The sequence below is a fragment of the Micromys minutus genome (assembly GCF_963924665.1).
Source record: "Micromys minutus genome assembly, chromosome: 1".
Classification (NCBI taxonomy): domain Eukaryota; kingdom Metazoa; phylum Chordata; class Mammalia; order Rodentia; family Muridae; genus Micromys; species Micromys minutus.
In genome coordinates, this window is record NC_137969.1 from 88122666 (window position 1) to 88135798 (window position 13133).

The window sequence follows — 13133 nt, forward strand, 5'->3', positions numbered from 1 at the left end:
ACAGATACATACACATTCTTACACATGTACACACATGCACACACACAAATAGATATATACAGACACACACATAGGTAGACAGATACATAGATAGATGGGTAGGTAGATAGATAGATAGATAGATAGATAGATAGATAGATAGATAGATGTGAGATACATACATACATACATACATACATACATACATAGACAGATAGATATACACACAGACATGGATGCATACACACAAACACATACAAACAGATATATACAAACAGACATACATAGACACATGTGTGCACACATACACACACAAATAAAACAAAATTAGAATAAGACTAGCCAAGGAGTACTTTCATCACTGCCCACCTCCCCCTGCTACCCCTGCCCCAGCTCCCACCTCCCCCCTGCTGCCCCTGCCCCAGCTCCCACCTCCCCCTGCTGCCCCTGCCCCAGCTCCCTCCTCCCTACTGCTGCCCCTGCCCCAGCTCCCACCTCCCTCCTGCTGATCTTGCCCCAGCTTCAACCTCAGTCCTGTTCTCTCTTCCCCAGTCTTGCTGTCTCAGATATCTTCAGAAATCGGGGTGTTGCTAGGGTCACTAATGGCGACTATTCTGAGGAGGTGCTTACAGAGCTTAAACCTGGCATTTGTGATGACTAAAGACAGGTGGAACATTTTAGCTGTCTGGGTGGGGAGCCAACAGAGAGCTGATGAAAGTCCGAGCCTGCTCTCCCATTTGATAATCTAAAAAAGAATGTTTTAAGTGAATTTTGTGGTTGGGAAAAAATGTGTGTGATTGGCAGCCCCTGGGGGACTCTCTTGAAAGAGAAGGCCCTGAAGTGGGGGCTGTCACTGAAGAGCCACTTACTGTCCACCAGGATTTTCACTTCTATATCAGCCACTCCAGGTCTGGCAGCCTGGTGACAGTAGCAGTGATAATGGGCAGGGTGGTGCTGCCCTGTCTTCCCAGGAGGTTAGGCAGCATGGCTTTCTGTCCCTGGGTGAATGATTTGTCCCTTAGATTCTCACCTACCTAAGAGAAGCCAAAGTTACTTTCTTCTCCTGGAAGGAAACTCAGTCTGATTCAACCATTTATTGATTTATTGAACACCTACTATGTGTGAGGCAAGGAGCCTGGTGCCAAGTCAACAGAGGGTCTATATCCAGTCATGAAAATGTGGCCTGACCCTCAGAAAATAGCGTTGGAGAAAGGGATGGAGTGCCAGTATTTGAGTCCAGAGTTGAGAGTTTGAATCCTAGCTCTGCAATTTACCACATATACTGTGAGTGCCTCGCTTACTTTCATTTTTGAAAACTTGACTAGCATATATTAATTATACATAATAATGGTTTTAGTATGACACTTTCGTACACGCGTAGTTGGATCATATTTACCCCATTACTCTCTCTTGTTCCTTTCCCACTCCTTGACTTTCTTCCTCTTTCTGATATAAAGCCCCCTTTTACTTTCATCTTTTTCTTCGACCTCAGTATCCTCAGGGGAGGGGTGGGAGTGCATATACTAATATCGGCTTGGTGGACAAGGCACAGACACCATGCACCATTGCCCGGGAAATGCAGCCTTGTTACTATATACAACACGCCAGCTCACTGGTTTGCTAGAAAACTCAGCCTCCTGCTCAAAGAATGCTCCTCCCCCACAGGCTAGCAGATTTTCAGGTGCTGCCCCTGCACACAGAGGTGAATGACCCTGGCTCTCAGGTCCACCAGCACTGCTCCATGAAATATTCAAGGCGATGGTATCTGTTGACAGTCATTAGCTCTGCCACATACTCCTCTCACCACAGAGGAGATTCATTAATATTTATTCATCTTGATTTGCTTTGTTTTTCTTGCCTTTTTTTTTTTCAAAGCCCATTTCAGGATTTATGGAATAATTTTGTGGAATGTGCAACTTGTGCTCTGCGGATTTGGGCAGCTTGAGTTGCCTGCAGCAAAATCCTTCCAGGGATGGAGGGGGTCAGAGCTATTACCCGTCCAGCCAGCCTGTTTAATCAAAGCCCATACAAAGGCTTTTAGAAAAGTCCTTGTGAGCCACTGTGTAAGTTCACAGTGGCTGTGAGAACCACCCTGTAAATGTCCGATATTCTCAGAAGGTTCCTTCCTTGGTGCCAGAGTCTCCTGCCTGTCACAGCAAGCCATCTTGTCAGATTATATACATCTTGATGAGGCCTCTTTTGCTTTGTTTGCAGCCAAGACCCTCCTCCCCCCAGCTGGGCAGAGGCAGGAGGAGACTGGCACTGGATGCAGTAACAGGCCTTGGCTTTTTCTTCTAGCCCACTCAGAATCTCACAGCTCCCAACTACAACAGAAGCCTTCTGTTAGGCCAGCCACCTGGAGGCCAGCCTGTCACCTTAGGAGTCTGTCTGAGAGCTGCCCACCTGTCTCATGACTGAGCTGCTCCTTTCTAACAGCCAGCTTTGTGACCCGTCACCACCAAGTGGTGCCCTGCTTGACTTCCAACATACAGTGGGTCACTAGAATTGAATGGAAAAGAGCAGAGACTGGGGAAGAGGGCACATGTAACAACAGGACATGTCATCATCCTGTTCTTGGCCCATCTCTGACTACTGTGGGCTTCAGGAAGCTCAAACCAAGGTGAGGTCCAGCTGTAGTCAAAGCGAGGTCTGTCAGTGCACACGAAAGGATGCAGCCGTGTTCTTCCAGCAGTCATGGAAGATTACTGTCGAAGAAAATAAAACCCAAAGATGTGTATCTGACACGTGATTGTTTTATTCTCTATTCTCACATAAGAAAGGGAGACAGTTCACTGTGTTTTAGTCAGTTTGTTTTTCTTTCTCATTTGCTTGTTCTTGAGACAGGCAAACTGGCAGGAAGTTTCAGACACACTCTGACACATGAAGCTCAAAAATGGGAAAAGAGTACCAGTGTGCAGCTTCCCCGGTCACTGGAGGTGAGAGTGGGAAACAGGGTTGGGTGCTGCTTGGTTCATGACCATGCGAGGCTTGTTGTGGTAAAACAGTAGTCACTGCAGCATTCTGAAAGGCAGGAGGTCAGTCAGTAAACACTTGTCTTACAAGCATGAGTTCAATCCCAGGACTCACCCACAAAATCTGGGCAACACTTGAGTTTCCGGTACCAGGGAGGCAAATGCAGGAGAACTTCTGGGGAATCATTGGCAGAGACAGGGAGGTTTCTGGGAATCATTAGCTACCCATGCAGAATCAGGAAGTTCCAGATCAGTGGCAAACCCTTTCTCAAAAAAAAAAAAAAAAAAAAAAAAAAAAAAAAAAAAAAAAAAAAAAGAAAGAAAGAAAAGAAAGAAAAAGAAAGAAAGAAAGAAAGAAAAGAAAAACAAGAAATGACACAAAAGGGGCAACACCTAAGGTTGACTTTTGATTTTCATGTGTGCACAAACACACACATAAATGCACACTATGCATGTGTAAGCACACATAAACATGCACAAAACCCAAAAGGCTTCTGAGCCAGATGTGCCTGAAGATACTTTTTGGGGCAGAATACTGTAACCCAAGGCAGAGAGACAAGTCCAAAATGAGAGCCAGGACCATTTTTCCATCCATCTTGCATTCTTGGTCTTGGCAGGCAGGCACACAGAAGGGAAGCCCCAATTTCTGTTTCATAAGCAAGTTTAATAAAAAATAGTTAGGCCTCTGTGTCTGTGGATTTTAAACTCAAGGATCCCACCAAACACAGCTTGTCAGGGCTGAACAAAAGCAGCTGCATTTCCGCGCACATTTATAGGTGCTTTTCTTGTCATTATTCCCTGAACAATAAGTGTGACAACTATTTCATGGCATTTATGTGGTATTAGAAGTTAATAGTAAAGTAGAGATGATTTAAGTATGTGGGAGGCTGTGTGGAAGCTGCAGGCAAACAATTGCACTATTTTCTACCAGGGATGCTTGTGCTATTTTCTACCAGGGACTTGAGTACCTGCAAGATTTTTTATTATCCAAGGTCCCAGAACCCACTTCTTCACAGATACCAAGGGCATACTGTGTTTCATATTTAGTGTAAGAATCCCATGAAGAATCAGAAGCAAGCCACGGGCTTCTTTTTTTAAGAGAATTCCAAGGCTCATTGAGACTTCAAGGCCACTGTCAGGGAAGCAATGAGCAGTGATAGCATCTTATCACTTAATATCTGAGTAAGACCTCAAGTAAAATGGATTATACAGAGCAGACCACAGAGAACCCTGGAGTGTGCAGGAGAGACCTTGTGGTGGGGGCAAGGCTTGACTTGGGTCATGAAGGGCTGACCAAGGCTGGGAGAAAAGGAAAAAAATATATTATTCCTATCAACATGTTAGGACTCCCAAACACTGTAAAGTGAGGAGACCCTTTCATTTAATGTAGAATTTCCCAAGTTTATATAATTATTTTTCCTCTTCTTCAAGATGTTTTATTGTTTATTTTAGTGTGCCTTGTATGTGCAAGCCCTGAGCATCATCACAAGATTCAATAAACCACACATAGCACCACAGGCCTGTAATCCTAGCACCTGGGATGTAGAGGCAAAAAGAGATCATACATGACTATAAAGCAAGTTGAACTTTAGGTATCAGTCCTCGGGGCCTCTACGTTCTATGAGACAGGGTCTCTCATTGGCCTGGAGCCCATTAATTAGCCTAGACTGACTAGCTATGGAGACTCTACTGTCTGTGAGACACAAGAGCTGGGATTTTATGCATGGGCTAACCATGACATGTATTTTTCAGGATGGAACTGTGATCCTCCCCTTGTGTGATGAGCCCTTTACCAACTAGCCATCTCCCTGGCACAACCTCCCCTCCCCCCACTTCTATTTTGTTCCAATATCCAACACCATGCCTCGGGAGTAGTAGTTTACGTCTCTCGACCCAAATCTTAAACTGCAAACTCAGATCAGCTGTTTCCAAATTAGCAGCTCATTAGGTGATGACAATGATTAAATCAAATCACTTGACCCCTGTTGAGCGACCCCTTAGAACTGACATGACAAGAGAAGACAAAACAGGATGAGATGCACCCCATTAGTTGCCTAGAGCCTGAAGGCTAGCAAGCGCTGAAGAGGAACCAGCTGCTCCCCCACCCCACCCAAGTGCTTCAGGAAGCTCTGCACCCTGGTTTCAACTTCAACTGGTGAGAAATGGGATCCACTGACATATCTCAATACAGTGAAAGGTGCTACTGACACATTTGTATGGTGGGGATGGTAAAGTGGGCCAGGTTGGGGGCAAGTGAGACTCAAGGCATGGGAAGACATTATCAGTAGAGGCCATGGGATCTCTTAAGCCTATGTACCTGACTTTCCAGACATGAGGCAGGAAAAAGTTAAGGACCACATCGGAATTGCCTCTCTGCCTCTGCCCTGGACAGCAATTAGTAAGCGGCGCAGAAAGCATGGCTCCTTCTTCACTTCTGATATGAAGAGTCAGACCCCTGCCTCAGGGACTGTATTACTGTCCCACAGAAAGTGTGCTGCTTTCCAGATGTCAGTGACACTTTCAGCGATTCATAAGTTCTAGGTTGTGTATTGTGTCCTACCCCACCACACTTCCTGAGACCCTGCCTTCCTATTTCACTAACCATGTGACCACTTCAGAAGGCTGCAGCTCAGCTTTCTCAACTTCAGCCACCAGACTATAGGGACAGGCAGGCATGTGTCTCTGTGCTTTGTGTTCTCTCCCCTCCCCTCCTCCCTCTCCTCTTCTTCAACTTGCTTTGAACATACCTACTTTCAAGTGTAGAAGCTACAAACATCCACTGGCTATTTGCTCTTGACCCGCTGCTTTGCTGGGTGCTTTGTTTTTATTTATATACCAAACTCTTATGGCATGCTCACAATATGCTGGAAATTTATGCTATGTACTTTTCAAATATTAACTTGAGGTTCTCCAGTGACATTTATTTCCATTTTACAGATCAATACAAAAATACAACAGGACAAAGAAACTCACTGGCTCTCACTGGAGGCTCTCAGGCCTCCAGATTTGCTGCCAATGCTCCGACCGTCTTTATTTCACAGCCTCTTTATGCTTTGGGTGTTGCATCAATCAAACAACACAAGAATTTTTATGATAGGAGAATCGGGATTCAGAGAAATGGTGATTTGCCCAACATCACACAGCGGGAATGAAACATGGCAGAACGACACATTTAAACCCATTTCTGCCTGTTCGAACATTTTGGCTGGTCCTACATATAGGAGAGAGGTTGTGCACAGTAACTGGCACATGGGAGTTGAGGCTCAGACTCTCCTTCCAGAGTTAAACTCTACTCTTGGTGCCAGTGGGTTGTCTGTCAGAACAAATACTGAAGGCATGGATAGGACGCAGGCACCTGGAGCTCCTACAGGGTCTGTTTGTTGTTGGCTTCTAAAAATGCCTGTCCGGGTCTGATTGCAGACAGCTGTCTACTCTCTGATGATGGAGGGAGCAAAAAACCTGCCTGGCGGTAAAGGAGGTCGTTGAAAATCTTGGGGCTCTGTTAAATGCAAGTTCTGATGCAGTGGGCCTGAGCCAGGCATTTCTAGTAGGCTGCAGATGATACCCTGAGGCAAGGTCATGAGGCCACAATTACTGGGACTCCTAGGATTCTGCCCTTTGGGTCTTGGGCCTTCGCTAAATCAGTGTTTGTGGTCTTCAGAAATTTCTTCTGCAGCCATATGATTGCAGTGGAATTCCAAAGGGTAGGAGATGGGAGAATGACAGGAGCCACTGGGCCTTTACTCGGCTTAATTTTCTCTGCCTCCCCCATCTCTTTGCTTTACTCAAGGCTATGGTATCCTGCAAGATTACCAAAGACACTCACTTCCAAGCCCTTTTGGACAAGGTCAAGCCCCTAAGTATCTATTTCCACAGCAACACTTTCCAGTTTGTCTTCTGCCTCCCTGTTTAAGCTTACATTGGATTTATTCTTCAGCAACCTCATGAACATATGCTTGCCCTCTCCCATGAAACAGCAGGAGCACCTTGTTCTTTCATCTACATCTCTAGAGTGTACCCGGGATACTGAGTGTACGCCAAACTTAGAAATGAAATGAGTGAAGATCTCCTTCACATGTTTACTTCTTTGGAGACCCCTTTAGACAGATGTTTGGCAATGGCTTCAAGTGCTAGATAAACACTTTAAGTTTATTTCTTAGCTTGGCAGTCAGCTCAAGTGGTCAAGATCTGGAGGAGAGCATACAGGAAGGGTTGGCTGGACCATGTTTCTGAGGGAGAAGCTGAGGAGACTCATCAATTAACTGGGGCAGGAATCTAAAGCCTGTAGCCAGGAAGGACAACTGTGATTGGCTCTTCCTCAGCTTCTCAAAGGTCAGGTGTCTGGCTCAGCAACTTAAGTAATAGGCTGCTTGCCTGCCACTTTTACTCTGAGCCTGTGATCTCAGATTCCCAATAGCATTTATCAAATCCATAGAAATGTCTCTTTTTGTCCCCTACAGGGGAGGCTTCGCTAGGAGAGTGGGGCAGGGGCAGGAGGAAGCTAATAAGTTTTCTTGCTAGCTAATCAGTTGCCCGAGGCAAACACCGGCAACTCTAGGCTTGCTTGCATGGAATAAGAAGTAAATGATGCTGGAACCTGGGTGCTTGGCAAAGCAGTGCCCAGAATAAACATGGCAAATTGCATGCCCTGTTGCTGGGCATTGTTTCTTCAGGGCTCCTGGGAGCTTATAGGTATCAAGCTCTGAACCTTAAAGGGACCAAGGCTTCTTACCATTTCATGGCCATTACATGATCAATTTAGGGAGCACACTGCCCAGACATTATGGCTTCCTTCTGCATATCTCTTTGTAAGGGGTCCGCATCTGCAACAAAGTGGGACCGTGCCCCACTGGGTCATACTTACTGTTACAGCTTTGGTGATATTCTGTACTGTAATGGACATTGGGAAAATCCAATGTCTCGTGATGATGGAGCTTGGGAAACTCTCTCTTTTGGATCTGACATTTCATAGCAGGCAATGCTTGAGACTTTTAGGCCATATTTTAAAGAAGAGACCTTTTCCAGCTGTGCTGCATCAACAGCCCTTGCTCTCCTTCCTAGACCTTGTTGCTATTCCTCTGGGCTCCACAGCCAGCTGCGTCCCCAGCACCAGCCCATGTTGGATCCCTTTTGCAGGTACTCTGAAGCTCATGCATGGCATCTAAAGATCCTCTGTATTCATCTCCTCTCAGATTTCCATTCTGATGAAGCCTGTGTCGAAGAGTTCTAGAGAACAGATGGGAGGCTGTCATTACACTGACATGCAGAGCAGCCTTGGCTCCATGCACATCAGAGCTCACAGCCACACTCGTAATTCTTCCTCTGTTCCCCAGCCCCAGCCAGGAGCACAGCCAGTGTTGGCAAGAAGAAAAAGTATGTGCTTTCTAGGGCATTTATATAAAACATGCTAGGATTGACGAGGGGCTGGGGAGCAAATCTTTTTTTCTTTTATTAGCAGAGAAAATACTGTGCTTCTCCTAGTACCTCATGGGATGTAAAATTAGAAGTCAGTAATCTGTTGGCCTAGCTTATGCACCTCTGTGGGCTAATCCAGGGACCTTTTGAAGACACTCTCTTTGCTGGTCTCAGAGCTCCCCAACAGTCAAGCTTTACAAAGAACATCCTAGTAGCCAAGGTCGTTGCACTATGAAATCCACATTAGCAGAAGATCTGGTTAACTTCCTTTGTTTGTGGACACAAATACTGGCCAGAGAAGAGGAATGACCAGCCAAGGATTATTTAGCAGAGGACTGGGGGTCCAGCTCAGGTCTAGTTCAGTGTGATTTCAGGAAAGTAGAGTAAGGTTGGACAAGGAGGGAGAGATTTTCCTTCTTAGAGGGAGGTGAAGGGTGACTTTGCACTTTTGATATAACCTGGAATATTTCCTCACCCTGAGATGTCCTGGAACCCTGCTCCACAAGATGCTCACTAACCTCACACTGGGGAGGAACATTGAGTATGCTTATCAGTTATCTTCTAGAGACCCCAAATTTTTCTTTGAACTTGATATCACCATTAAATTGGTCCCAATGCATTTATACATTTTTTTACTTCATTAGATTGAGATAGATAGATGGATGGATGGATAGATAGATAGATAGATAGATAGATAGATAGATAGATGATAGATAATAGAACTGAAACACCTCAGAGGAATATTGTCATACAAGTGGGTTTTCCTTTTCTCACCCTGTGTAGTAGAGAAGTAGACACACTTTTGATACAGAGACTTCCTTTGACCAAGAAAATACATGGAAAGTTCAGACTGCAGTGTCAGGCTCACCTTGAAGTGACACACAAGATGTGTTTGAAAGAGCTGAACTGCTTTCCATAACCAGAGCAGAGCTCCCTGTGCAGTTAGCAGAATCCAACTCTTTATAACCTTTCCTTCAGAGGCTGTTTTTGAAATCTGAATTTAATTTAAATTTAGTTTAAAACTAAACTGTGCCACAGCTTGCTCTTATGTGGATGTTGCTGTTCTACTCTGCAGTGATGCTCGCAGAAGATGGATAGCCATGGACGCTGATACAGTGAGAGAGCAGAAGGACCTTAAGGCTGGAGAAGAACCATGAGAAGGGAATGATTGCAGCAGGAAGAGCTCAGTTGGACAGCCTTGTGGTTTGTCCACTGTAGCATGAAGAGAAATTGAACAAATTCAACTTTAGAAAGCATGGATAATAGGAGTAGTGGGAAGAATAGATAAAGGCTGGCTGAGTCATGATTATCAGGGAAGAAGAGCTTGTATTTAGTGGCTGATAACATCGAGGGGGTTAACAGTGGTAAGTAATTATGTCCAAGAGCTACAGCCTGCACACAGAGGATCTGTAGTGGCAAAAGCTGAAAAGGGAATTGTGAGAAAGGAATCATCTGAGGTTTGTTCTGGTTTCAGAGCTGGCAAAGCCTTCTTCCCAAACAGCATCTACCACCTGTGGACCACCCAGCCCATCACAAGCTCAGGAAGAGGCACCTGGTCACTTAGTACCAAGGGGTCTTTATGCATGTTTCTATGGGTTCACCTTTGGCTTCCCAGAAACAATGTATGTAGAGTATGTAAACTGATATGCATTGATGGGGAGTAGTGCATTGTGGGATAAAATGACAAGGAGCAGCCAAGGGTTGACAGTTGCTGTGTAAAGCACAGAAGTAGAACCGATCTCTCATTAGAGATCTTGATAGATTTACATAAATGGATTTCTTAAAGTTTGAAACCTTTCTCCCCATTATTCTCATTTCCCTCTCAAATCAATGACTGCATGGGATTTTGATTTTCTATAATCAGTGTCTTGCCATAAGCATTTCTATTCTACAATTTAAATAATTGTAAATAAACCCATTAGTTTACCCAGGGGGCACGTGTCTAAAAGCTTCTTTGGTATAAAGTTCATTGCTGACACTTAATGCATTTCTGTATAGGATTCAACTTCCTGAAGAGTTATCCTGATAAAAAGGGCTTCTCCTGGAAGTGGAGAGCTGGGTCCTTATAGAAGCCTCCATTTAATTCTAGTCTAGGATTGACCAGGCTTTGTCTTCTTAGCTCCTTGAAAACAATGAGCTCTCTCACTTCACTAGTGTCTGCCAACAGAAAATTCGAAGGCCCTCTGCTTGCTTCAGGAGACATTTAGTCCTCCTTTTTTTAAATTTTTTTTTTTTTAGTCCTCCTTTTGACCTTGCCTTTCAGAAACTGGTCCTTATTAGTCATCCAGGCTGAGTGTAGAGTAACTGAGACAGTCTCACAGCAGGGTGATCCCAAGTTGTTGTGTCTGCTCTTAGGCAATAACCCCAGAGCTCCAGCCCCCTAAGAGTGATGATTTAACAAATCATATGTTTAAACAATGTGATGGCACACTGCTGCTAGAGGGGCCTTTGAAGCACATTTCTAAATAATGGGGGAAACTAATGAATACCCTCACAGTGAATTTAAGTGGCACATGCATGGGGGGAGGGCTCTTATAATCCTGCATAATGAACTTTCCTCCTTGTCCTTTTTCCTGCCTTTACTTTATGCTTGCAAATGGTCACTGGGAGAAGATCCCTGGGCTCTGTATAAACAGAGGGAAAAGTAGGATTGGTTATCAGTAGCTTTTCCAGGATTCTAGAGCTGAGGCAGCTGAAGTCTTTCTTCTCCAAACCTCCTAGTTCACCAGCAATGGAAAGTTTTCACAGCTACCTCTAAATAGGAAATAGCCTGCCAGTTTTCTCAGCCCACAGTGGCTATTTCGACCAGAGAAATACTCCATGAGAGGGAAGTCTTTGCCTATAAGGATAAAGCGGAAACATAAGCTTCATGGGATGAATTCCATATTCTCAACAAAGCAGATGCAATTTTATCACAATCTTCCAACTTCCTCACCCGACACTCCACTGCTTCCAGACTCCAAACTCTTCCTTTGCAACTCTGAGTTTAGGACATATATGCTTTCTGGTCTTCTTGCTTTTATGGAGCTTTTTACAAACAAAAGCAAGCAAACAAATAAATTAAAAACAAAGAGCAGATTGTTACAACTGTGTTGGTATAAAGACTCCTGAAATAAAGACTAAATTCATTGTTGGGTATTTAACTGTATGATAGTCATCTATCCTTCTGAATGAAAACTCAATTTCATAGGCTTCTGAAATTACCTTGGTCTTGGCCTGATTGCTGGACTCCTAGATCTATCCTGTGTCTGAGAGGCTTTCCTTTCATTGACAGCACCTAAGACCTTTCTTGTTGCTTATGTTTTATGATCTCCTTTCTAATGTCATTCCCCTGCTTTGCAGTTATATGTTTATCCCACTAACCCAAATGCTGCTTGGAAGAAAGAACTGCTCTGTCCATTGTGGAATTACACATAAGGACCCAAGGAGCCAATCTACAGACAGCATGGAATAGGTTTACACTGAGCTGTACTAAGGAGAGGGGAACTGGTAGGAGCTAGTCTTTTTTGCAGGTGAAATGTCTTGCAAGAAAAGCTGGGGTCAGCACAATGATACCTGTGGGGTGTGGTGAGAGTAGGATGAGGTTCTGTCTTGGCTGTTCCTTTTGTTAGCAGGGGCCTGACCCACCCACAGGCAGCAATAGACCTGCTACTGTGGTCAAAGTGACCTGTAGATCTGGCAGGACAAAAGGCTAAGTTACTTTCTGGCCAGTGAGGCTTCTAAACCCCAAGGTAATGCCTTCCAGAACCCAGCAACACAACCTGCATGAGGAGGTCCTGTGTGACTACAGCAAACAAGAGAAACAAAAACAAGGCAATCAATAAACCTGAGAAATTTCATAACTACAGTTTGGGGTCAGTTTGGCCGGAGGGGAGAATTTAATTGCAAGGCTCCTATGTCTCAACTGCCTGAGGCTAGCAATTGGAGTGGGAAGATGGAGAGTCAATGGTGATTATGAGCGGAAACTGAGGGCTCAGGGTGCAGGGAAACCTGCCATCATCTGTGGTTAGAAGGCTACAGATAAAGATACTGAAAAATGGGTGCTTTGGATCTGGCATTTTTGCTTGGAATGGCCTTGAACTCCAGCAAAGTGATAATCTGTTTTACATTCTGGGATTTGTTTCTACAAAAGTAAAACCCAGTAGGATACTGTGCCTATAACCCACTAGAAAGTCATTTGGCACAGAGGGGAAAGAAACTTAAGATACAGTCCATAACTTCTTACAGCTAGACAAGTTGTGTGTGAATTTCCTCTGTACAATGACAATGTGAAGCCAAAACCCTCATAGACCTCTGGATTATGAGAAAAAGCAAAGAGCAAGAGAGAAGGAGAAGTGGATGTTTGTGCTGGAGTGATGACTCAGCTGTTAAAGGATAGGCTCCCAACCAATAATCTAAGAGAAGTAGGTGTTCATGAGTGGGCTGCAGTGCTGAGCTAGTTCTTCCTGCTAACTCCACTGTTAGTCTGTATTGAGTCTCTAATCATCCTGTGGTAGTACTGGGAAGATTTACAATTTGAACATGCAATATTCCCCTATGGGCCTTGTTATTGAAAAACTTGAAGGCTTAGTTCCTAGTGATGGCAATATATGCACATGCATACACATATGTATACATGTACACACCGCCTTTTAAGATCATAATATAATTGCAATATTTCCCCATCCTCTTCCTTCCAAATTTCCTTCCTTATCGATTTTACCTGTAGACTTATCTTTAAGAAATGTGCTGGAAACTAAGAGGGGCCTAGATAGAAGTATGTCACTG